Here is a 26,671-nt window from a genome sequence, read left to right as displayed (position 1 = left end):
CAGGGAGCGTTCTTAGTAAATTTAGATTTTATCGTAATAGTTTGGGAAATACAACTACACAATGTCAATGAACACGTGACTAGATTGAACCAATCTAGACTAGAAGAATTTTAGAAATAATAGATATTTATTATTTAAAAAAAACGTAAAAAAACGACATAGAATATCTGCACAGAATTAAAAAAAAAGTAAAAAACGTTCAAATGACAACATAAGTTATTCACCCAGAACGAAAAAGGAAAAAACTATTTGTTTACGCAAGTGCTGCTACTGTGACACGCACTGCGCATGATATTTAAAAGGATTTATTCAAAGTGCCTAGTCATTTACAAAAGTAAATTGCGATGTCTTCAATATGCCTAACTGCCATCAGGTATTTTTCAAAATGACTGAAAACGGGAATTCATTTTGAATAATTTAAAGTTATTATTCAAAGTGACGCTGTTTTGCAAAACGCCTAGGGTTTTTGTAAAAAGCCTAATTCTGCTATAGGCCTGCAACATATACACATAGATAAATATACAGGCTGTCCCAAAAGTACCGCCTTTCCTTGAAGGTGCGTCATCTAGAAGTGTTATGGGGTACTGAAAAATAGCTTAAAAAATTCAATATCTAGAGTTAAGCCGGCTTGAGATATGTCATTTGGTGGGGGTGCGCGAAGACGGAAAACAGTCGGACGAGTCCATCTTTCGTAAAATAGGGATGTTCAACAGATTAAAAATCAGCTGATTTTTTCAGTGACCGGTGAACGAGTAAAAGTTTCCATTTAGCTGTTTTTTGAGTAATTTAAGTGATTTGTCCGCGCAGATTTCCCCCACCAAATGACATATCTCAGGCCGGCTTAACTCTACTTCTACGGTGACTCCTGAAATGCTTGAGCGCGTTCACGGCTACATCGTTAAAAGAGTCAACGCATGTTTAGACGCAAATGGGCAAAATTTTGAACATTTATTTTAATAAAATAATTTTTTCTATAATTGATTCAAAAAATTGAAATTCACGCATAGTTATCTGTGCCTGAAGTGGGTCATTTTCTGACGTGTATTTTTTTTTTGCATTGTTAGTAAGATCGAAACCATAGAAACCATATAAAACAGTGTGTGAAATGTAATTTCACGCATACGACTATTTCTGTTTTTCATTTCACGCACTGTTTTTTATTAGTTACCTAGCAACATGGTCACTGCATTGAAACTTCAGAGTTCCTTCAAAAATTTGAATTTTAAATTTCAATTTTTTGAATCAGTTATAGAAAAAATATTGTTTATATTTCGTGCGCGAAGATGTTTTTGTGCATTCAAAGGCTTATACTGCCTCGACCTTCGTCTCGGCGTAAAAGACCTTTTCATGCACAAAAAACACTCTCTTCGCGCACTTAATATAAAAAGTAACTATTTGTTGAAGTGTTTGATTGTTGTGTTACCTCTCAAGCTCATCAAAATGGTTGCCTAGGTATTCAATAATACAATGCTATTACGTATTTCTAGGTAGAGGTAATTCTCAGGTTACAGCGTTGCCTTTTTTATATTTTAAAATTGCGTATATTTCCTAAATGGAGGGTCAGGATTTTAAAAAAATATTTTTCCAGCACTCTACCACATTATTAAGTGACGTACCTTCAAGGAAAGGCGGTACTTTTGGGACAGCCTGTATAAGTACTATTACGACCCAAAGGGGCCGGACACAAATAAACTTCAATTGTCCAGATCGGGGAGCGGAATAGGAGAGAAAGACGCATAAATGTGGGGACGATACGACATTTATTTGGTCCTGGTACAGGGGCGGCTTAGCAGATTCCCGCACCTCGCAGGGTGCGGTACAGTGAAGTACCGGTCGCTCCTCGCTCGGTTTTTGCGGTCTTCGTCGGATGGTCCATTTTGGTGTTTGGAGGTCGTACTTACTTGCGTCACGAATTATCGCTTTTGATCCGTCCCTGGACGGATGCTACAAGGTTGATTAAATTAAACAACTAATGATTGATAAAATGCCAAAATTTGACCTAATTATGAATAATAAATTAGGTCTGCAAAATATGAAAACGAAATTATAATTTTTAAGGTCAATTTTGCCACCGGCGCGGCGGTAAAAGATGAATCATGTATATCTATTCTCACATTCTAGTAAAACATTTGTTCTACAAAAAAAAAAACAACGTGAAGGACACTATTAACACAGACGAAGTGTTCATTGTCCTTTCATTTTCCGCACTTGATGGGCAAAGTTCAAAAATATCTGTTCAAGATAAAGTTTTTAATTGCAGTTTGAAGTTTTCAAATTATAATAAGACATAATGTTTACCAAAGCGAAGAAAATATACGAACGCTTATTAAAATATTAGTGATAAAATTACAATCCACAAAATTAGAAAAATTGTGCTTATTGAAATTGACCCATTGTTAATAACTGACATGGAGACCTAAAAAAAAAACACTTAACAAGTCAGATTCTTTTAATTAAATGACTTACCTCTTAGATGACATTCATCTACATGAATACAAAGACCCGTTTTCGAGTATAATCGAACATAGTCCTTTTTGCACCCACATCCGTAATAGCATGGATCATTACAAGATGGTGGTGTGTTTTGGGGTGGTAGAGCCGGTTGGCATATTTCTATACAAGGTCTAGCACAATTCTGGTATTCTTCGTTTATGTCACATTCACCCCGCAAACCATCTAAAATTATTTAAATATTAAATAAACATTAGAAATTTCACTTACAAATTAATGAGAAAAAAGTAAAAATTATGTTGTAGTTCATGTTTTGAAGATTGAAATGTGGTTAGAAACGACTTGCAAATTGAACGAAGTGCAATGTTATTAAGAACATAAACGAAAGCTGTGCAAATTGAGTTTCTGAGTAATTAATAATTGTGAAGCAGTTAACATTTTATTAGCTATTATTTTGAATTGGTTTTATATCAATAGTTAATCTAAATGTGATAATAATGAGTATGAAATGTCGTATTACGCTTATTTACAATGGTTTGATAGTTTTTTGGAGTTGTCATAAATAGTCGATAAATTGACGACGAAATGTTTTTTTTTTTTTTTTTTATGAAATAGTGTATTATATCATAAAGAGTAGAAGAGGCGAAGTCGAGATCTGCAATTGGGCGAAGCACAAAAAGACCTTCTACTCTGAATGATATAATATACTGTTTTATTTTTAAGCGGATCACAAAAAAAAATCGGACATTTATTTTTTTCCTTCAGTTACAATTTTCAAATTTTAAGGGACCAGTAACTCCTACTTCCCTTGTAATATCATTGGTACTTGAAGTTTCTAAAAAAATTTGTTACACAGTCTAGGACTGGTTTACAAATTTATGAGGGGCATGGTGACCAACTCTATAGACCGGGACCAATGACTTAACGTGACTTCCGAATCACGAGACAGAATATAGCCTTTTTTTTTTAGTAAAGTCTACCTACAACACTATCTAAATTACTCGATGTACTTTCCCAAAATGGTGATTGAACGCGATTTGTAATTTTTAGTATCCTGAACTTTTACACTTTTACTAAGATAGCAGAGCTCAAATCTTGGATATCTCCCACTTTCAAATTAGTGATTTTATTACATCGAAAGCGGTTACACCTAGTGACAAAGGGTTATACTTAACTTATAATAATAATTTATACTTCTTCCTCTAGCGAACTCAGAAATATTACCTATGTAGCGAGATTCTTTTCATCAGGAGCAATTATGTAGAAATCATACACTTTTCGCCCGGGACTGTGGTCGGATTAGATTTGCATTGAGTTTGCCGCAGGGCAGACGTAAATTCCTCCGATTTCAACCCTCAAACATGTAAATTGCTCCGAAGGATTAACCCTAGCCTTTCTGGAAAGCGGCAAATTGCTCCGGTGGTCTGTTCGGTACCTGAGAGGATTAACCCTTCAGTAGGCGCTTATTATTTTGACACACGAGTAGGCATGTATTTATTTTTATTTTTCACTTTAGTATAATTCCATGATAACTCCTAGGATACGAAATACGTAAACATGTCCATAACAACCGGGGCATAATACAGGGCGTAATAAGAATAAGTGGGCGTAATGAATTCATAACGCCCTCATCAATTCATAATTGCAAAGATGCCAGTTTTTTTTTCTTTTTTTTAAAGAACACGTAGTGAAAAATAAAATCTTGTATGCACCACGGCGTCACCGAATGATTACGCCCATCGAACGATATCCATCTCTCGGGCTAAAGCCCTCGAGTTGGATTCATCGTTCTCCGGGCGTAATCATCGTTGTAACGCCCTTGGTGTTTTAACCAAATGGTAAGTACAGTTCCGAGCAATACATTTTAGTCGTCAATGTCATTCTTTGACGCAATAGAAAATGCTCTGTTGTGAAACATTAATAATTGTATTTTTTTCCCATTTTTTTGACACTTTATTGACGTGAGTATAATCAGACGGGAATTTTTTTTAAATTTGTGAAAATCTAACCAAATTTTGAAATGACATTGACGCACAAAATGTATTGCTGGCGACTGTACCTTAATCTATACTCTAACAAACAAACAAAAAATTTTAATCAAATTAAATTAGACAACATTGTTCAAATTTCAATGTCGCAACAAACATGTCATATTTATCCAAGATGATAAAAATAAATCACAGCCGCCCCTCATCCACATTCATCATGAATCGATAATATTCTAGGATTATGTCGGGTAGTCGGTCGGTCGGACGTGATGCTTCCATAATAATAATAATAATAATAATAAAAATTAAAATTTTAATTTTTTATAATAATAATTGTTTATTCGTGTTAATATACAAAATAGTATTTACACATGTCCCAAAACGAAAGAAAAATTAATTACATAAAGAATAGTAATGAGAGAAGAAAAAAAAATAAATAAATAAATAAAAAAGAACAAATAAAACAAATTTGACTATTTCAAATCATTAGATGAATTGTTTAAAAATTCATCAAAAGAGTAAATTATTTTATTTAATAAATAAGTTTTTATATGCTTTAAAAATTGGTTTGGAGGTAAATTTTTATGAGAGTCCGGAAGTGCGTTGAAAAATTTAATGCAATAATAGTGGATTCCATCTTGTGATTTAGTTAAACGTAGAGATATATGATCGATCAATGTCTTGAGACCTAGTACTGTATTGATGATAAGATGATAGTTTGGGGTATAGTTTCGGATTTTTAATAATATATTCCAAACATCTATATATAAATATGGCGGGAAGAGTCAAGATTTTCAATTTAGCAAAATGTTGCCGACAATCGTCTCTAAAACCAAGGTTGGCAATAATCCTAACAGCCCTTCTTTGCAACCGGAAAATTCTGTACAGAGTACCTGAGTGACCCCAGATTAAAATACCGTAATCAATATGGCAATGCACTAATGCAAAATATGCTAGTCTAAGACTTTGGAGAGGAAGATTGTTAGCTAGATTACGTAATAGATATATATTTCTAGATATTTTAGAAGCCATTTGTTCACCGTGTGCATTCCAGGTTAACTGCATATCGACATATATTCCTAAATATTTTGTTTGTTCTGAGTATTCTACTCCTCCAACAAATTGTTTTAAAGTAAACATCATATGTACAGTTTTATCTTTGTTTAAATTTAGTCGATTTGCCAGGAACCATTCTTCAGTTAATGAAATACTATAATTTTTTTTAAGTAAAAGATTTTCCACGGATATTTCCGCATTGCTCACAGTAGTGTCATCGGCAAACAATGTAATATCAGCACACGAAACATAAGAAGATAGATCGTTAATATAAATTAAAAACAAAATCGGGCCAAGGATAGAACCTTGTGGCACCCCATAAACAATGCGTGAAAAATAAGATAATACTTCGTTTATTCTAACACACTGACTGCGGTCACTCAAATATGATAAAATTAATCGTGTACTCGACGGATGAAAATTATACATATAGAGTTTCCTCAATAGGATGTCATGTGACATACAATCGAAAGCCTTGCTCAAGTCCAGGAAAGATGTTGAATAATATTCTTTACGTTCAAAACAGTCTATTATTTTCTCTACCAAATTAGTAAGTGCTTTTACGGTGGAAGATCCTGTACGAAAACCAAATTGCTGAGGAGACAATAAATTGTTATCATGCAAAAAATTTAAAATTTGTTCAAATAATAATCCAGTGGAGAAATTTACCATGCCTAATTAGGGGCTAATTTGACCATCGGAGAAATTTTCCATGACTTATCAGTACCTAATTTAACCATCGGAGAAATTTACAAACACCGTTGCCGCGACTACCTGAATTCTGGAGCCGTGCATTTCGTTTTCAATGGCATCGGACATACTTCAGATATTCGCTAAATATAACAAACATTATCAAAACGTAAATAGCAAACAATTACAACTTACAACTGTTTACTTATTAACATTGAAGGACAATTTTGCGCTATTTTTGACATTTAACATCTGATCTGACATTCATGGACACGCTCACAACGTGCGGCTCGTCTTTAACTACAGTGTAACCGGTTAAATATTGGGTAATAATTTCGTTATTTCTCTGTTTTAGAAGCTTTCTCATAATGAGGATAATTTAATTATGAAATATTTCGTGTAATTGATAATTGTAATTGATGAATAAATGTTGACAAATGCTTCAAATGACCTTACATTCGACTCGGTCGAGCCGCCTCTGGACACTTCTACTCCTAAGACTTGAAATACTTCTACTCCGCTCAGAAAAAAAGCTGCTTTAACCGTTTCTATTGAGATACACAAAGGCGCGATTTTCGACCGCTTGAAGATAATAGTTATTTGTATGACAAGGCTAGAAAATGGCATTTTGCAAGTGCAAGCACTTGCAAAACATTTTCTAGCCGTGTAATACACAAAAATTTTTTGGCCGACAATTTATTTAAAGCAAAATAATACCTATAATCATTTTTGTTAAAAAATTACCAGATAGGGAATTTATTTTTCTTCCATTGGCAACATAAAGGATTCAACAGGCGACTGTCACGACAAAAATCAACCGATTCCTCAAATATTCAGAACCGTCGTCGTCGTTTCTGTTATTCCTAACCCATCGCTTGATACCCCCCTCGTCCCCTACTGCTATGTACAATGTACAGCTTGCGATAAAGGATACAAATTTGTTTTACACATAATTTTTTTTACAAAATTGCCACATGACACTGACATTTTGTGCTGCCAACCTAAAATCTTTCATTAAAAATTCCTGTGTCGATTTTCTTGCCTAGGCAGAGAAATGCTAGTTTCCAGACGATTTAGACGAATGGAAAATCAGTGTTTCTAGACGGAGGCCGAAAAAATACATTTTAATTGGGAACTAAGCTGAAATATATAATTCAGCATTGAAAATAAAAGGAAACCTCTACTCCCGCTTGAGATAAACAGTTGAGAAGTGTCGAAACAAAAGTGATTGTCTTATTTTTGTTAAACTCAATTCACATGCACTTCACAAGTAAAACCATAACAACATATCCCACACCATCCTGACACGTGATATGATATTTCATTATTTGTTCTTCTTGCGTAATTATGATTTTCAATTCGTTCTGGAAGCTTTTCACAATAAATAATTTTTTGTTTCTGTAAGTTTTTCTGTCGACCACATTAATGGCTTGAATTGCATAATTTAAAAACCAGTACTTCAAAATGAAAATAGTAATTTATTATACGAGTTTTATAAGACACAATTTTGTCACACATGTTTTTTAGAGCACGAGGAGCGCAGCGACGAGTGCTATAAAGCAAACAAGTGCGACAAAATGGCTTATAAAACGAGTATAATACAATATTTTTTCTATTTTGCCCCTTAAATTTAAAAAAAGTTCAAAACATAATGCTAGGAAAATTATATTTGGCAAATATAAGGATTGGTAACGCTGGTAAGTTTTGAATTTAAAATGTCGTGAAATGCAGTGATCACGTAATAACAACTCACTAGGAGTCACTGCCAACATTAAAAATTTAAGTAAATGTTCTTGAAACGCGTATCGAAAAGAGCTCCTTTTCGAAACCCGTTTGAGTGTTATACTGACTGTGTTATAGGTGCAAAATTGAAAAATGGAGTTTATCTTAAAAGTAATTGAACATAAAATCTTAAATTACTGAAAATCAGTTGTGGTTAATTAGTTGCCATATTTCCATGTAACATGTATGTACTTACAAAGTAAAACTCACAGTAAGAAATAGAGTGTATTGTCATTATATTGCTTAAAAATATGGAAGATTATTTTTTTCTCAATTCAGGGCTTTTGGGATAGTTTTCATCGAAACTGGTGCACATAGATATTGTAACTACATACATATCTCTCTATACATTAGTCGTTCACTTTATGGCTTAGTTGAATTGGTACCACAACAAAAAAGAATAAAAATATTAATAAAGACCGCCAAAAGCGAAGGCAATAAATTAGGCTCTCTCGACACGCAGCATTCTGCACGACCACAAGAAAAATCGCCGAAAACGTCCAGAGCGAATGTTTCACACATGTCGTTACGTTACTTCGTGTTCTTGTACGTGGTCCGGCCATTCACAGTTGCAGACAAACGCACACGGAGTCTCAATGAATTAGACGGAGCAAGGTCGGGTAGGAGCGGGGGCGTTTCCAAGATGTGATGTTAGGTCCCTGAAGAAGGGGCCACAGTAGTGCTCGAGACGGCGCCGATGGCGATGTGTCGAAAGTGACTGAGAGTGCGCTGGAGTTTCCGGAAAAGCGATTTTGGCGCGAATCGGTGTGTTTGTGTTGGTGCGTGAGTGAAGGGAAACTGCCGGATTTTCTTGGATAATGCTCCCATTGCCGAAAGGTGGACCGAAGGTATAAATTAAGTTAACAAACAAGTTGTAACAATAGACCAGCAGCGATAAAGGTTTGGGTCAGAGTAATTAAAAAAATTAATGTCAAGAATATATTTTTGAGAAAAACTTGTTCCATTGTTCTGTAGCACTAAAATTATCGTAAAGTGGGCGCAAAATTAAATATACTCAAGGGTCGGTTATGATTGGAATTTTAAATTATATGTACTTCGTATCAATAAATAATTTTTTATAAAGTAATACATTATATAGAACATTTTGTGCTTTTTTTGAACAAATGCTATTTGATCAGCTAGTGAATAAATACACAAAACTAGTAAATATAATTTCACACAGACGTGTTAAATATGTTATGTAGGTAAATGTAATAATTATCTTGCAATGATTCTATAACTTTCAAGGTCCAGTTTCTACCAGATTACCTAGAAAGGATCATTTCTGTTTATTATTTTGTACCAGTTGAAGCGTTTTTTGTTAATTCATCAGGTGAAACATTTCTTAATAGAGTTTTTAATAATGCGGAAATTAGTACAAACTAGTTGAGCAAAATCTGTCAGATCTAACCACTTTTCAGAAATAATCTCTACATCCGCCATATCTTTGACAGGTGGCCGAAAGTTTTTTACAATTATTTTCCAAGACATTACGAGAATCCCATTTACTACACTGGCTGATTTGAAACTTCCGTACACCGAGCTTTAAGCTCTCTTAATTAACTGGATTGTAATGGTTCGTTTATTGAAATTTCTTTGTTCTAGCTTATCGGTTCAGTTTCATTATCACATTCTTTTTAATTAGAAACATGAGCCTGCGGCTACTATTTTAAATAATTGATTAGTAACGATGCAATAAAATTTGTTTGTTGGCTTCCGGTCAATTTACATAGACGTGTAGTCTTTTCTTTATCGCTTTCGGAAAAAATCTAAATATTTTCCGAATAGCTTTGAATGCGGCATTATATTGCTTGAGAAAATTTCTAATTACCATCATGTTTTCCTCACATATAATGTATCACAGCTTAATTACGTTGTTCGCAAGTTTTATGTAGGTACTTTGCACACTAGATTTTTAGAGCAGAATTATGCATTTTAAATATTTTCTTTTATTTAATTGAAATATTTGGTATTTTTGCCAGCTTTTAAATTACTTTTAAGTTGAAACAATGGAATAGTCTACTGTTTTTTTAGTTAGAGATCGAATTGAATTTTGTATTGTGGAGAAACGATCAATAAAAGTTCACTAATTTCGACTAGAGATACTAAAGGGACGTACAATCGCGGCCATCCAAAAGTGAACGATATCTTGCGAAAATTTCCGTATTTTTCGTTAGATTAAATCAGGCTGTATTCATTGGCGTTCGTGCAGCAGGCCTTACTATTTTAATAATAAAAAGTTGTAATAAATAGTTTTTAATAAAAATGAGGCTGAGAAGTAATTAATACATTATTAAAATGAAAGTAAACGTTAGTAAAGAAACCTTTCCAACACCTATTCGTATTGGCCTCTCAAGCCTGTTTTCTTGCCAACGCCTCTTTATATTGAAGATGCAAGTCTTACTGCAATATAATTCTCTTGCCACAGCCGCCAACGACCAATTTTCTTCTAGCTTTGCAATAGCCCTAGCTATCTGAATCGGAGTGAGATGTGGCATTTAAAAAAAATAGTTTCAATAATTTTTTTTAACGCTAGTGTCAAACTTTGACATTTTAGGACGCCTATGATTTAAAGTAAAAATCAAACTATTAAAAAAAATCGTTCACTTTTGGATGGCCGCGATAGTACCTACTGATGAACACAGATCTAGAATTTTCAGCATGTCATTACAAAAAGTCACTTTGATGGGAATCGGTGAACTTTTTTTTTTAAATAAATACTCCACAACTTTTGTATTTAAGGGTTTGTTCTAAAATAATTAGGGGAGCCAATATCCGAGGATTTTTACTTTTACACGTAAGTGTCCTATGTACCAAAATCCATTCTACACCCGGTATAGTTTAAAACCATCTTGGGGACCGAAAAATGATGGTGCTCTTTACTGATAATATTTCGGGTGCTCTGTGTGTTCCGGCCTATTGAAACTGTTTGGTTATAAATTAACGCGAGGTGGGCATTTCCAACTTAACAATTTTGTTCTCCCCATTGCCTAAATCCAACCCCATTTCTTGTACTTGCTTCTCAGTCTCATTTCAATATTCGTTTTTAAAGCCAAAAGATTTTCCCCAGTGATTGTGTCGTCATTACTAAGTGTAATTTCTTCGTAATTAGAAGTTATTGGCACCGCGTTTGGCACAAGTCGCCTCATTTTGTCCCCATTGATATCTATTCCCCTGCCTAAAGCATGGCTACTTTTGCGGTACATAATTTGAAGAAGAAGACGCATAATTTGAGTTGCAATTTGGTACCCAACACTTAAATGAAATTTTTAATTCAATTTGACGAATTTGACCAAGGACTTGTCAACATTTATTGTAAATGTCGAATTAGTTTTAAAATTTTAGGAACTTCGTAGGTCATGGAATAGCCTATAGGGCATTCATTTTAAACGTTGGGTAAAGTTGTAAACTCAAAACACCATAAATTACGAAAGTGGCAAATTTTCATTGTATCGGTACCGTAAAGTAGGAATCCCTCTGTTCATATAAAACTGGTACCACGTCGTACTTTCACCATCTTATCGACGAGCAAAAGAAAGAGACGTTAAAATATCCACAAGTAAAAAAAAATTAAAACACATTTTGTGATCAGTGACCAAAAAAATGTAAAGAGATTGTTGATTTTAAATAATGTATTTGACAAATAAGATTACTTAATAAAGAAATACGAGTAATTAGTAAAGTATCCATTACATGTATCTTTTAAAGTAAGTAAAAAATAAATAATAAAATACGTAAACAAATAAAAAATTAATCGTCATCTAAATCAAATTCACTAGATGATTCACCAGTATTGGCAACAAATGTTAATGGTTTCACTTGGTCTTCTAAAAGTTGATCTCGATCCCACCATTCTTTAATTTTGGACCCGAATATATTGAACACAGTTTTAGATTCACTGAGTTTCGGACAAGTGTCAAAGCAGGCAAGTTTTATTACAACACCCAACATTTAAAATGAATGCACTATACCAAGGAATGTGGCAACACAGCCAGGGTCCTGGCTTGTAACTAGAGACCTCCTTGCTATGAGCGATTAGTGGGCACAATGGTTGGGTTTGAAAAGGTTGGGAAGCGGCTCGTGCCATTTGCCGTACAATGCAAATACCGTGAGCGGCAAAAGTATGGAATAAATTCCTTAAAAATTAAATAAAATTTTTTTCAAAAAAATCTTTGGACAGGTCAATTTTAGTTTATAAAAATACAAGTTTTAGTACCAAAGAAAATTCCAAGCAGTCATTTGTTTTCGAGTTATGACGTCATCAATAGTTTTTTGGAAATGGAAACCCCCTATTTTTTTTCTTGATTCTGATAGCCCTTTTAATTGTCTAAATGACAGTGTAAAAATTTTGTTACCTTACATAAGGAAGTTTTTGAGAAAAAAAAAATAAAGTTGAAAAAAATAAATTTTATAACCAACAAAAACAAGTCAAAAAATCAAGTAGGTAAATCAAATAGTCAAATGTTACTTTCATTTGTATGTGTTTTTTGTTTTACAAAACGTTTTCGAAAATGACTCATTTAACAGAAACACAACGTATTGAAATTTTAATTTTGATTGGGTGCGGGGATAAAACTCGATAAAACTAAAACAGGGGGAATTTCTTCATAAACTTGCTTTTTGTCAACAAGCTGGGGGATGACAATTCGAACATTTAATTCCATAATTTTAAGTACTTACTAACACAGTTTTTGACTTGTTTTTGTTCGTTATAAAATTTATTTTTTCCAACTTTATTATTTTTTTTCTCAAAAATTTCCTTATGTAAGGTAACAAAATTTTTATACTGACGTTTAGACAATTAAAAGGGCTATCAGAATCAAGAAAAGAAATAGGGGGTTTCCACTTAAAAAAACTATGGATGACGTCATAACTCGAAAACAAATGATTGCTTGGAATTTGTTTTGTATTAAAATATGTATTTTTATAAACTAAAATTGACCTGTCCAAAGATTTTTTTGAAAAAAATTTTGTTTAATTTTTAATGAATTTATTCCATACTTTTGCCGCTCACTCTATACAAAATGTACAATATAACCCTGCTTAAAATATTACCTGCTAGTGCTAAACTAGGATTATAAGCCCTGCAAGATCTTTAACTTAAAGTACCATAAACTTTTAGGACCTACAACAAAATTGAGAATACTGTAATACAATATTTTTTCTATTTTGCACCTATAACACAGTCAGTATAACACTCAAACGGGTTTCGAAAAGGATCTCTTTTCGATACGCGTTTCAAGAACATTTACTTAAATTTTTAATGTTGGCAGTGACTCATAGTGATAGTGAGATGTTACTAGGTGATCACTGCATTTCACGACACTTTAAATTCAAAACTTACAATTGTTCGCCTATTTACCAGCGTTACCAACCCTTATATTTGCCAAATATAATTTTCCTAGCATTATGTTTTGAACTTTTTTAAAATTTTAGGGGGCAAAATAGAAAAAATATTGTATTATACTAGTTCTATAAGCCATTTTGTCGCACTTGTTTGCTTTATAGCACTCGTCGCTGCGCTCCTCGTGCTCTAAGAAACGCGTGCGACAAAATAGTGTCTTATAAAACTCGTATAATAAATTACTATTTTCTATATTGCTTCTATTTTAAATTTTAGAAAAGTTAAAAACATAATAATGGTTGAGTGATTCAAAATAATTGTGGATAAGTATGGCAACTATGTACGAAAATGTATGTGGCAACTGTGTGGGTGGGGTAGAGTTGACATTTGTATAACGTTTCATAAGCCTGCATTTTTTTTAAATACCATTGCACGTTAACTTGACAAATTTCCACAATTGCGCGATTATAAACAATCAAAGAAATGTCAACTCTATCTCATGTCCACACAATTGCCACATAAATTTTCATACATAGTTGCCACACTTATTTACAGTCATTTTGAATCACCCAATATTACCACCTAAATCCAGGGACAGGTACGAGTTTTCCTACAAATAAAAATGGAATAAAATCGGCTTTTTCTGAGAATGTAATGATAGCTTAGCTTACATTACTTTTATTCATTCTAAAAAATAAATATTTGTGCAATAAATGACTTTTTTCCGACGACCACTATGCAATATGGCACATTTCACACAGTTCTCCCTTAGTGAAAATTTAAAATTGCAAACAATTTTCAACACGAAGACGAACGAACGGCCTACCCGTGTGAAATGAATAATTTGAGAAATTTGATTGGCCGACAGCTGTGTGTTTTTATTTTGCACACAGACCGATGATTAACGATGTCTACATTTCCGCGCAACGGCATAATTATTTTGTCCGCAGCTAGAGTGCTCTGCCGAATGATATTTGAACCTTAATATTTGAAGTTTTAACTTGACGTTTGCACCGTTAGCAACTGGAAGAGAGAAGAAATACTATCTTTGAGAACGAGAAATTGAAACTTTAGCTTCTTCACTTGTAATGGGTTTAGTAGGATAGGTTGTAAAAATTATAATAATGACGATTTACGATAGAGGTAAGTTTTTGCCTGCCGACGTGCTAGTCTAGTCTACCTGCTAGTTACTAAAAAGGGATGCCGAATATTAGCGTTTTTTTGTTTTTTTGTGGTCGTCGGAAAAATATCGTGTATAACAGGTGTTGAAAATTTGATTTCACACTCGTTATACAATATACACTGCCGCTCAAAAAATTCCGGACACTTCATTTTTTTAAATTTAAAGTACTTAAATTATTTTTTTGTGAAAATTTAAGTCAAGTAATCAATTAATTAATGATAGCAGGGTTTTAAAAGAAAATGCTAATTATTATATTGTACTCTTTAGGGCAACACCTGCATTAAGTGATTTTTCCACTTTATGTGTATCTAAAACCATTCATTTACAAAGTTGCTTTATGTTTAGATTGTGTTTTCTTGTCAAAGCTACATTTCAGATGACAGATTTGACTCATTTGTGTACCATGCTACCTGAAATTGCTGCCCAAATTTTAGTTTTAAACAACGATGGCCGAAGTGTGCGGTATATTGCACAATACCAATACCGCGAAGTACTGTGCAAGACGCACTCTCGCGGTCCCGTGAAACACATGGATTCACGAGAAGGCCGGATCTGATCATAGCAGGTCCACAACTGATCGAGATGACCGTTTTCGGTGTCTTTCTGTATTGCGAGATAGGGGATTGCCATCAATTATCCTTGCTGAACGATTTGCTGATGTTCGTGGAGTTATGATTGCAGCCCCAACAGTCCGAGGGAGACTGAAGGAAAGAGGTTTGTCTGCGAAAACACCAGCTACAGGCTCTAGATTAACGGTAGGACATCGAAGAGCTCGACTTGAGTTTGCACACCAGTATGTGAATTGGGACGACAACGAATGGAAGAACGTGCTCTTCACAGATGAATCCAGATTTAGTCCTAGATCACTAGACGGTCGTGAGTAGGTGTGACGAAGACCAGGGGAGCGATACAGTCAATGTTGCATATCTCCCAGAACTGGATATAATGGAGGCAGTATAATGATCTGGGCTGGTATATCTTTAGAGGCCCACATCAATTTGATGTTTGTTGAAAACGGCGTAATGACGGCACATAGGTACATCCTGGAATGTGTAGAGTCTCATGCGGTTCCCTATGCGCCATTTATTGGCGAGAATTTTCTTTTAATGGATGACAATGTTCGCCCGCACATGGCGAGAATTGTCGTTCGATATTTGGAACAAGTTGGTATACGACTTCTTCCGTGGCCAGTCAATAGTCCCGACTTGAATCCAATAGAGCACGTCTGGGATTTTCTTGGCAACAGACGTCGCCAACCCCGACCGGAGACGTTGAATGGCTTAAGAGTGGCTCTGCAGGAAGAATGGGCTCAAATACCTCAAGTCCTCAAGATTACATTGCCACTCTCATTCAAAGCATGCCAAATCATTTAAGAGACGTTATAAGAGCTCGCGGTGGTAACACCCTTTATTAATGTTGAATTAGTAGTGTTATTGTTGGTCTTAATTGCATGTTAATTGATTAAATATTCCATTATTTTTGTTAATTAAACTTTTCTTCATTTCGTTTTTTTATTGTAAAGATGGTGTTCCTTATTTAAACACAATTTAAGAGATTTTATGATTTTTCATGTACCACAATAACAGTTTTGTAGGTGTCCGGAATTTTTTGTGCGGCAGTGTACTATTTCAGTGTCGTAGGAAAAATAGTGTCTGCAACTTATTCAGAAAACAAAAAACGCTTAAACAACAAAGTAAAAGGACTGTAATTGTGAGTAAAGGTATAAAATGAAACATCAAAAAAGTTTGAAAATGCTTGCCATTGTTTGCAATGCGAGCTTCAGCACAACGTGCGGAAAAAAACCAACTCGATTCAGAATGCCTCTGTTTTGACGAATTTCCTGAGCGACGTATTGAACTCGCAAATTGAAAAACTCCCAGGTGATTTGCAAGACTTTTTCATGGCTGGTTTTCAATTTCGTGAAAAATTTCTCCTTCTGCGACTAAAATGCGATCTTCTTGTTGAAGGCCAAGATCCAGATTTCTTGGGGAGTAATTGCAGTTTAGCCTTTTTTGCAGCATCTGCAATCTCGGCAGGAACAAGATTCTCCGTGGAGCTTCCAAAATCATCCATAATTCTGAATCAGTATCGGCGAAAGGCAAGGAGTTAATTAGGTCACATACATATTCTGACTTTTAATGGCATGCTTTTTCACACAACGAATGTCTGACGTAAAAAATTTGTTTGTCTCGGTAAAATTAAAATTGACAAAAAGAAGGAAATTAGGAAAATGGTACTTATTGAAATTGACACATTGTTAACAATTGCAATAATGGATATGAAAACCTAAAAAAAAACTCTTAACAAATCAGATTCTCTTAATTAAATGACTTACCATGTTCACTGCAAGCAACTACAGGAATACAAGAACCCGATATCATATACTGGAGTCGAATATAGCCCTTTTTGCATGCACATCCGGTAAAGCATGAATTCCTACAAGATAGGCGGCGTGTGCCGTTGGTTGATGTGACAAATCGCAGTATTCTATACAAGGTCCAACACAATTCTGGTATTATTCGTTGTGGCCACATTGACCCCACAAACCATCTAAAATTATTTAAATATTTAAATAAATATTAGAAATTTCACTTACAAATTAATGAGAAAAAAGTAAAAATTAGGATGTAGTTTATGTTTTGTCAGGTAATTTTTAAAATTTGAAATGTGGGTCCAACGACTTGCAAATTGAACGAAGGCAATGTATTATGAACTTTAACGAAACCAATGCAAATTGTTTTGCTGAGTAATTAATAATTGTGAAGCAGTTAAAATTTTATTGCCTATTATTATGAATTGGTTGTACAGGGTCATTATAAATGATTATCCCATCGCAGCTGGCGTTAAAAACCCACACAAATTTTGGATGTGCCGCCAGCCTCGCAACGTTAGCCAAACTATAGGGCATTTATTTTAAACGTTGGGTAAAGTTGTAAACTCAAAACACCATAAATTACGAAAGCGGCAAATTTTCATTGTATCGGTACCGTAAAGTAGAAATCCCTCTGTTCATATAAAACTGGTACCACGTCGTACTTTCACCATCTTATTGACGAGCAAAAGAAAGAGACGTTAAAATATCCACAAGTAAAAAAAAATTAAAACACATTTTGTGATCAGTGACCAAAAAAATGTAAAGAGATTGTTGATTTTTAAATACCTAATGTATTTGACAAATAAGATTACTTAATAAAGAAATAAGAGTAGTTAGTAAAGTATCCATTACATGTATCTTTTAAAGTAAGTAAAAAATAAATAATAAAATACGTAAACAAATAAAAAATTAATCGTCATCTGAATCAAATTCACTAGATGATTCACTAGTATTGGCAACAAATGTTAATGGTTTCACTTAGTCTTCTCAAAATTGATTCGATCCCACCATTCTTTAATTTTGGACCCGAATATATTGAACACAGTTTTAGATTCACTGAGTGTCAAAGCAGGCAAGTTTTATTACAAAACCCAACATTTAAAATGAATGCACTATAGTAGACAGATTTCCACTACCGCCGGTAGCGCCACCAATCGACGATACTAGTCTCACTCATGTTATGAGGCTTGCGGCACATTCAACTACGTCACAAACGCCTTGTCCGATGAGACAATCATTCATTATGACCGTATATACAAGGTGGTCCCGATATAAACTGCCAGAAGAAATCCAGTAATAGCTGACAATGAGTAGAACTCATACACAAAAAATGTTTCTAATAAAAGTCTTTTCGTTTTCGAGATAAAAATAATTGAAAATTTGGTTAAGATTTGCTGTACGCTAATGAGTTAATCGGTTTTAAAAAGGTAATTCTGGTTACTTGGCTGCAATTTCTTTAGCAACGGTACCTGTAACACCTATGACATTTGTCAAGTTTAATTTTAAATTTGCGAATCCTTCAAAAAGTTATGAAATTCACAATACAAGAATACACCGATTTGCATTTACTCTATGGCGAAACACGTGGTAATTCAAGACCGGCAAGGCGACCATACGGCCAGCGTTTTCCTGAAGGAGTCCTTCCGTCCCGTTGTACTTTTGTGGAGCTACATCTGCATTTATGTGAGGTTGGTTCTGACTGATTCCAATACGATGGCGTCCCCGATCCTCCATTTAACCCCTCTGCATTTTAATTTTTGGGGCCACACGAAAAATTTGGTATACAAAGTTGAAATAAATACAAAAGGCCAACTCCAGAAACGCGTAACAGACGCCGCGAACCAGATTCGTAAAAACCCAGAAATGCTGAATTCTGTTTATGAAAATTGATACCGGCGCGGAGTACTCAAATGTGCTTATAAATGCCAACGGAAGGCACACAGAACATTCATTATAAAAGAATTTTTCTAGTCTAGTTTACCTTTCATTAGTTAGTAGATATTTTCAGTTATAGTTGAAAGTACGAATATCTAAAGCGTAAATAAATTTATTCAATACATTATTTTGGCTATTTAGCCACAATTAAGACGATACTCTTATTACACAGTTCTCCCACAATTTTGCACACACTACCTCTACATTTATTTACACATTGAGGAACACCACTTTATTTATTACTCATTCATCTCAGTCTACAAAATCAGCTTTTGTACCTAAAAAAGCTGGTGAATTAACGCACATAGTGTACAGCGTTTTCAATAAATGTCATTAATTTGATTTAGTTTGTCAGATTTGAGATTTGTCATAAACGATTCATGCCCGTTTGCACCACATATCAGTTTAATAAATATTAACTAATGTAGTATTAAATTTAATAAATACCTAAAAATAATTATATTATTGCACCATCACAAAATGAACGAGTATTAACTAATATTTTAGTAAATGATTTTATTTGTTACTAAATTGTAAACGTCATTTATTCGAACTGTCACTTGACGTTGAAAAGTCATTTTAACTGGCTAGTAGCGTTAAATTGACAGCAGACCAGTTATGAATTTAACAAGTTAGTAGAGAAATTTGAAATTTGGAAAGGATAGTAGCGTTTTTAACATTTGAACATTTTTATTTCTTTGTTTCATACAAATTAAAATTAAATGTACAATTAGAATTTCCGCTAATGTCGAACATTCCTGAGGCGGAAGTGAATTCGCTCGTCATTGGAAAAAAGAAAAGTAATTGGTCTGCTTGACGAGGACGAAGAGCTGCATATTTTCTGTACAAAACACAAGGTTGAAAACTGCAGCCCTCATCTGTGATCGTAAATCTCCTTGTTGTTAAATTCTTTGTATTCCGTAAAGTGACGATAATATATTTCTCAACATCTTCTACGTCCTTCACCGTCAACGAGAGAAGCTCGTCACACCGGCAAGCACCAAAAATTCCAAAAATTGTAATCACTTTATATAACAACCAATAGTCATCAGGAGCTTCAACAAGAAATTTTTCCACTTGCTCTTTTGTTAAAACCCTTGCCTTCTTCGGCACGTAACGCTCATTCTTTCTCTTGAGAAAAGCAATTACCTTATGAAATCTACAAATGTCAAGTTAAAATATCACTTTTTTTGACAACGTCTGTAATAGGAAAACAAACCTGCGAACTTCAGCATTTTCTTTAATTTCCAGGCAGCTTTTTAACATGGACCATTTCGACCACAAAGAATTGGGGCTAAATTTGTCTGATAGTTGGTGAAGATGCACCAAAAGAACGTCTTCCGTTACACCAGTTACGTTATTGTTTTTCTGCCAATTTTTAAATTCTTCATATTCTCGTTCATATCTTGCTAAAGACTTCGCTGGCAGTAAACTGGAAGCCACGTTTATAGCTTCCTTTTTGATTTCTTCTGGCACGTTCATTTGAGAAAAAATCTTGACGGAAATAAACAATTTGAACAAACGGCGCGTTGTCATAGTAATTGTACTTCTAAGGTTTCTGAGTTTTGAGCAATAATTTGGAAGAAAACAGAATTTGATCATTTTTAATTTTATTTAGTTGTTTACAATTTAGTAACAAATAAAATATTATACAAGACACGCCAGGTAACTGGTTTTACTGGCTCAAGGAGGTAACTGACTCGTCTTCGACTCGTCAGTTATATCCTCCATTCGCCAGTAAAAACCATTTTACCTGGCTTGTAATGTAAAATACTATTTTAATTCGAAAAGGTGCCTAGTGACATTTTTTTGCGTCATATATTTACAATTTGGGTGGTATATTTCGACAATGGAAGCATCAAAAAAACGAAAAGGTGGGGCAAATTTTTCCCCTTTTGAAAAAAGCACTCTTTTAAACTTGGTGCATAAATATAAAAATATTGTTTCCAACAATAAAACCGATGCAGTTGCGGTTGAAGAAAAGGAAAAATGTTGGAAGAGAATTACAGAAGAATTCAATTTTGAATTCCCTAATGGTATTGTATCATTAGGGGATTCAAAATTGAATTCTTCTCAAGACTCAAGAAACTCTTCGAAGACTTTTCCTTAACGTAGTCCAAACTACAAGAAAAATTGCGGCTGTCGAAAGACGAGAACATTATAAAACAGGAGGAGGAACTAAATAAATTTAAACATGTTTGTTTCGTTAATCGAAATTTTCTATAGAATGTAAATTCATCCATATCGTGAAAATGAGCAGATCTAACACAGCAGAACGAGGAAATCCGATATCGATAATTTCTAATATATCGAAATCATCTTCAAATATATCAACGTCATCAAATAATAAATTCATTGTGGATAAATTAGATTTACGTAATTTATTATACTGTCATATACGTCAACTTATATTTTAATACTAATTTAAATAACCAAATTTGGCTATTTAAATTTAATAATAATTAAATTGTTTTTAAGGTGCTGTGCAACGTAAAATGAAATTTTAAACAATGTTAAAAATTAATAACCTTTTAAGTAATATTAAATATACTAGTTTCAATTTGGTTGTAGGTCGTAAAATTTTATGGTACTTTAAGTTAAAGATCTTGCGGGGCTTATAAATCCTAGTTTACCACTAGCAGGTAATATTTTAAGCAGGGTTGTATTGTACATTTGGTATATTTGCATTGTACGGCAAACGGCACCCGCCGCTTTCCAACCTTTTCAAACCCAACCATTGTGCCCGTTAATCGCTCATAATATCCAATACAATTTTACGACCTACAACCAAATTGAAATTACAATAGTGTGGTGCAACTGGGCATCAGGTACCTATCCTGTATATCAATAGTTAATCATCTAAATGTGAGAATAATGAGTATAAAATGTCTTATTCTTTTTATGCATATTTACAATGGTTTGATACAGTTTTTTTAGAGTTGTCATAAATAGTCGATAAATTGAGGACGAAATTATTTTTTTCTACAACCGTCAAAAAAACGTGACATTTTTACATCGTTATCAAGTCGCAAAGTAGGTATGTCATTTTTGATAGATCAAAATATTGGTCAAAAAGCTCCTTTGAATGCTTTAATAACTATTTTGTCATCGTAAAACAGTGAAAATACTATGACATGAGTTTTATAAAACTTCATATTAAGACACGAGTCAGATTTGCAGCATGACTGCCGCAAGCAGGACTGCCTGTAAATGACGAATGCTCTTAAGTTTTATTCTAATCTGCATATTAAATGCATGTTTTTTACCAATAAAATAAATTTTGCTAATTTAGGGAATTTTGTGACAGTTGGTAACACTTTTATTTCGTAGTTAAAGTAAAATTCAAAGTTTGACTCTAGACTAAACATACCTAATTGTCATTTTTTGCAATTAAAGGCCACCTAAAAATCACAATTAATGCCATTCAACATGAAGAAGAGTGACATTGACGACCAAAATTTATTGCTGGCGACTGTACCTGTTTCAATTTAAATTTGGAAATTTTTGCCCAAACTCGGCCAAACAAGCAACAGCGCTGTATATCCATTCTTCATTATTGAAAACACTATTACGAGAGTAAAATTCAATCATGTATGTTCTTCTTACTGTAACTCTCTTACTTTTATACTCATACATCCCCATTTCATTCAACCACTCACATTCATTCTAGCTTCAACGGCCAAAATTACTAATCCAATAACAATCGAATGTTTAAACTTAGAAACAATCCGTTGAAACCAACCGACTCTCCTAACCGACAATAATTTTTCTGTTAAATCTAATTCGTTCCGAACGATCTATTAGCATTCACTGATAACCAAATACACTTCTACATTTCCTTATGACTAACGGATTTTAACGAACTTATATCGACAGTCTAAAAATTACAACATTACTGTCGATAAGTAAAATATCTCCAATTTCAAGCTCACAATACCCTCTACCTCTACCTATAGAGGACACTTTTCCCTTATTAGCTTATTAGATATAGTGGTTAATAAATTGAGTTAAGAAGGGAGTAGGAAAGGAAAGTAGCAATTTTATTTACGTACAACTGTATTAGAAAAGTTGGTTTACATCTTAGTTACCACGAAACTTCAATTTTACATCTGGCGGGCGGTAAAGTAACTTTACAGGCCCGGTGGGCTGTAATGGGTCTGTCACAATAGTGTTAATGTTAGTGGTAATGTTATAATGTTAATGGAGATGGCAGTAGTGATGTTAGTAGTCCAGTGTTCACAATAATGTTAACGGAATGTTACTCTTACAGCTGTCAACGTGGTGTGAACTGTCACGGGAAATTCTCGATGGTGATTGGTAGATGTTAACGAAGATGTTAAAGAACCAGACATTTTCTAGATCTCTTAACATGGTTTCTAACATTAACATCACCATTACCATTATTGTGAACGGTTGAACGTTTCACCAATGTTCTGAAGATTAACATTCTGGCTAACACTAACATTAACATTACCATTAACACTATTGTGACAGATACATAAACCAAAGCAAAAAGCCCGCAAATGGGAAATTTGTCTAAACTCGGTACACGTTGCAAAGACACACTTGTCATTTGCAACAGCATTTTTTCATATTTCTGAACCAAATAAAGGCACAAAGGGACCAGAAAATCATAGTTTGGGTTGAATATTTTCCATGTAAGTACAGTTTTAAAGTAAAATCAAATGACTAATGCCATAAAAGTGCTGTTGCAAATGACAAGTGTGTCTTTGCAACCTGTACCGAGTTTACAGAGACAACCTAGATTTTTTTATTATATTCGCTGGCTGGTCTTTTTAAATTTAAAATTTGTTATTAACATTGATGGGAAGTTGTGTGTAAAACGTTGTACGTACCTCAGGCCGAAAGACCTTTACGCCCTAGGACGAATAAAGGCCCCCCTTCCTCGGGCCTCAAACTTCGTCCGCGGGCGTAAAGTTAATCTTTCCGCCCTCTATACGTAAATAACTATTATTATTTGAATACATTTTTATATTATGAATTTTTAAAACATTCAATTTAGTATTTTGGGAGAATATTATATTAGCAAGTGCTTGCACAAGCACGATTTTAATTGCATTATGTAATATAAATTTTTTAAGCAAAAAATAATTAGTTTACGCAAATGGTTTCAGTCATCAAAAACACATAATGGCAGTTTATTAAGTGGAACATACAGTTTCTGTTTTTGTACAGAACCTTTTTTATAGAGCATAAAATTTCCTACAAAAATTCCAAGTACTTTTGTAGCCATTATACATACAGGGTGATGCTGTATCTTGCTTATTTTTTATCCGATTTGAATAAATGACACCTCAAATGAAATAATTTTGAAAACACTTCAATACCAACTTAATAAAAAAAAGATCTTGCATCCAGTTTTTGACAGATGAACATCAACTTCTTTTTTTCAAACAGCACTGTACATTTTTTTCTATTCAGTATTATAGAGATTTGTCTTCTGAATATAAAAATGCAAAGGACTATACCTACCCATTCATTAAACAAAAGTCGAGAAATTAAAGAGTAAATGTACAAAATTTAAAAATCAAGTGACCAAAATAAACAAGAGAGAAGTTTGTTCTAAGTGCTCGAAATGATTAAGTAAGCTCTGAATATTCATTTGTCAAAACAGTTTGATAATAATAATAATAATAATGTTGCTGTGGAAGAAAATTTCCAAAGACAATTTAGTGTTAACGTGTGGTGTGGCATTTTTGAAGATAGAATGGACTATCCCTTTTTTATTGATAGCAGTTTCGATCAAACAAAATATGATATTACTTATTATCAATCGAAATAAGCAACTTTCTGGATGAAATACCATTAGCAGTGTTGAATAGAGTCGTGTTTCATCAGGACGGCGCCATACCCCGTAATGCACGCATGAATTTTGTATTTTTAAATCATTTTGGTGAACGATGAATGGGTGCTCATGGAGCTATTCGATGGCCCCCTACAATCCCAGATTTGAATCCATTGGATTTCTTTATCTTCATTCGAAACTTTCGAGACAATGTTTATTTGACCCCACCAGGTACCCAAAAAGAGTTAAGAAAATGGATAGTGCCAGTATGTCAGGAAAAACCCCGAAATTTTTTACTGAATGCAAAGGTGGGTATTTCTAGAAGGTATCGACAGTGTCTGCAACAGCATTGAGGAAATTTTGAGCAACCAGAATATATTTTGTATTGTTTACAAATTTGTTTACTTGATATTTGATTTTAAATTTTTTTCAATTAAAATACATTTTTTGTTTTTTCTTTTAATGCACAAATATTCAGAAGAAGATTCATTATAAGAACGAATAAAAAAATATATAGAGTGTAATTTGAAAAAAAAAATAGTTGGCTATCGTCTGTCAAAAAAATAGATGTCGAAAAAAATATCGAATAGGATAATAATGAAGTCCTTTTCGAACTATTTCATTTGATGTGTCATTTATTCAAATCGGATGAAGAATAAGTAAGATACAGCGTCAAAGGTTTTTCGTCAGTCAGCCTGTATAAAAATCACCTCTAAATCTGATTAAAAAAATTGTAAATGCAAAAATGCAATTTTTATTTTTTTTATTTCTAGTGTGCACCATTTATTGCAATATTATTATTCATTTTTTAAAGGTAGATTTTTTAAATCGACTTTTTTGTTATATTATTGTTTAAAAAAAAAAATATTAGCAATTTTTTTACCGAATGGTAGATTTGCTGCACTAATATAAACGCTGTTCAAAAATCAAAAAACCATTGTGGTGCAAATAACACACATTTTTCATGACATTTCCTATTACTTATCACAGTAACAGATAAGTCATTTGCACCACAATGGTTTTTTTTATTTTTGAACAGCGTTTACCTAATGTCTACACTGACTTTCTTTAAAATAGATCGAAGTCAATGTGTTCCTTAATCTAGTCATTTAATGAAACTGTCATGTACTTTTACTGCAATTTTTAAAAGTTTGAAATTACCTGTCCTTTTTAAGAATTCATGTTTTTTTTTTATTTCACCTGGAACTATCTGAACATGAACTCATGAAGCCTGATCCGTAATTTAAATTTTGCTTCGTGAAAGATATTTTGTGTCTCGCAATGAACAGACACTGGGCGTGAAATAGTCGACAACGCAGGTAACTATTGAACGCTTCTAAGAAACTTAGGAGAGACAAATCGACCAGAAACATTTCGCATCACCTCGTAACCAGATCAGCAAAAAAATTGAATATTTACACCTCCGGAAATTACGAAGTAACTCCATGTGGGCTACATCTTGCAGCTGAATTCCGGAACAATGGAAAAATGTTCTTTGTTCCGAAAGCAAATTCGAAATGTTTGTTAAAGAGGAAGGAGTTTTATAAGATACCCAGAGAACAAAACCATGATTCCCGAGGGAATCATGCTTACGGTGTAATAAGACGTAGATCTGTTCCCGGGAGTAGGAGGTACTCGTATATGTAGTAAACAGTGAGGAAAGACAATTACAGAACAATCCTAAGGAAACGAACCTTTCTTTTGTCTATATAGTCCATTCAATAAAGACATAAAAATGGCTCCACCTTGCAAAAGGTACAGAAAAGTTTATACTTGGCAGGTATCTTCTATTAGGCATATTATTAATATTGCCGAGTTTGCGACCTTGGGGGATTGGCGCTCGCCCCGCCATACTGGAGAATAGGGGTGGAAAATCACATTTCTGCGATTATTTCATTATCCGTGCGAGATACGTCTATCTAAGTTATTATGGAAAATGTAGAACGTACAATTCTATACATTTTTTGTTGTTTATGTTTTTTTGTCAGATCAATAGTTTCGTAGATACAGCGTGTAGAAATCGAGAATTTCTATTATTTTTGTACTTTTTATTCTTTTCCAC

At 33.7% G+C, this 26,671-nt stretch overlaps 1 protein-coding gene and 1 long non-coding RNA gene across 5 annotated transcripts in view; one reads left to right on the top strand and one right to left on the bottom strand.

The window, feature by feature from the left end:
- Window positions 1-26,671, top strand: part of LOC138133433 (uncharacterized) — a 201,597-nt gene that overhangs the window by 11,005 nt on the left and 163,921 nt on the right. Inside the window, exon 1 of one of the 4 annotated variants that reach the window (XM_069051342.1) lies at window positions 8,627-8,815. The exons of the other annotated variants lie outside the window; for them this stretch is intronic. The gene's annotated coding sequence lies outside the window, so the exon portion shown is untranslated. Of the gene's footprint in view, window positions 1-8,626; window positions 8,816-26,671 lie in introns of those variants that run through there. 4 annotated transcript variants of the gene reach the window in all.
- On the bottom strand, window positions 2,236-2,850 carry LOC138133439 (uncharacterized). Its single transcript, XR_011160364.1, has 3 exons — window positions 2,722-2,850; window positions 2,467-2,676; window positions 2,236-2,416 (listed from the first exon to the last, which is right to left on the bottom strand). It is a non-coding gene; the product is annotated as an uncharacterized lncRNA (long non-coding RNA).

This window comes from Tenebrio molitor, chromosome 6 (genome assembly GCF_963966145.1).
Source record: "Tenebrio molitor chromosome 6, icTenMoli1.1, whole genome shotgun sequence".
Lineage (NCBI taxonomy): Eukaryota > Metazoa > Arthropoda > Insecta > Coleoptera > Tenebrionidae > Tenebrio > Tenebrio molitor.
This window is presented reverse-complemented; position numbering and strand designations above follow the sequence as displayed.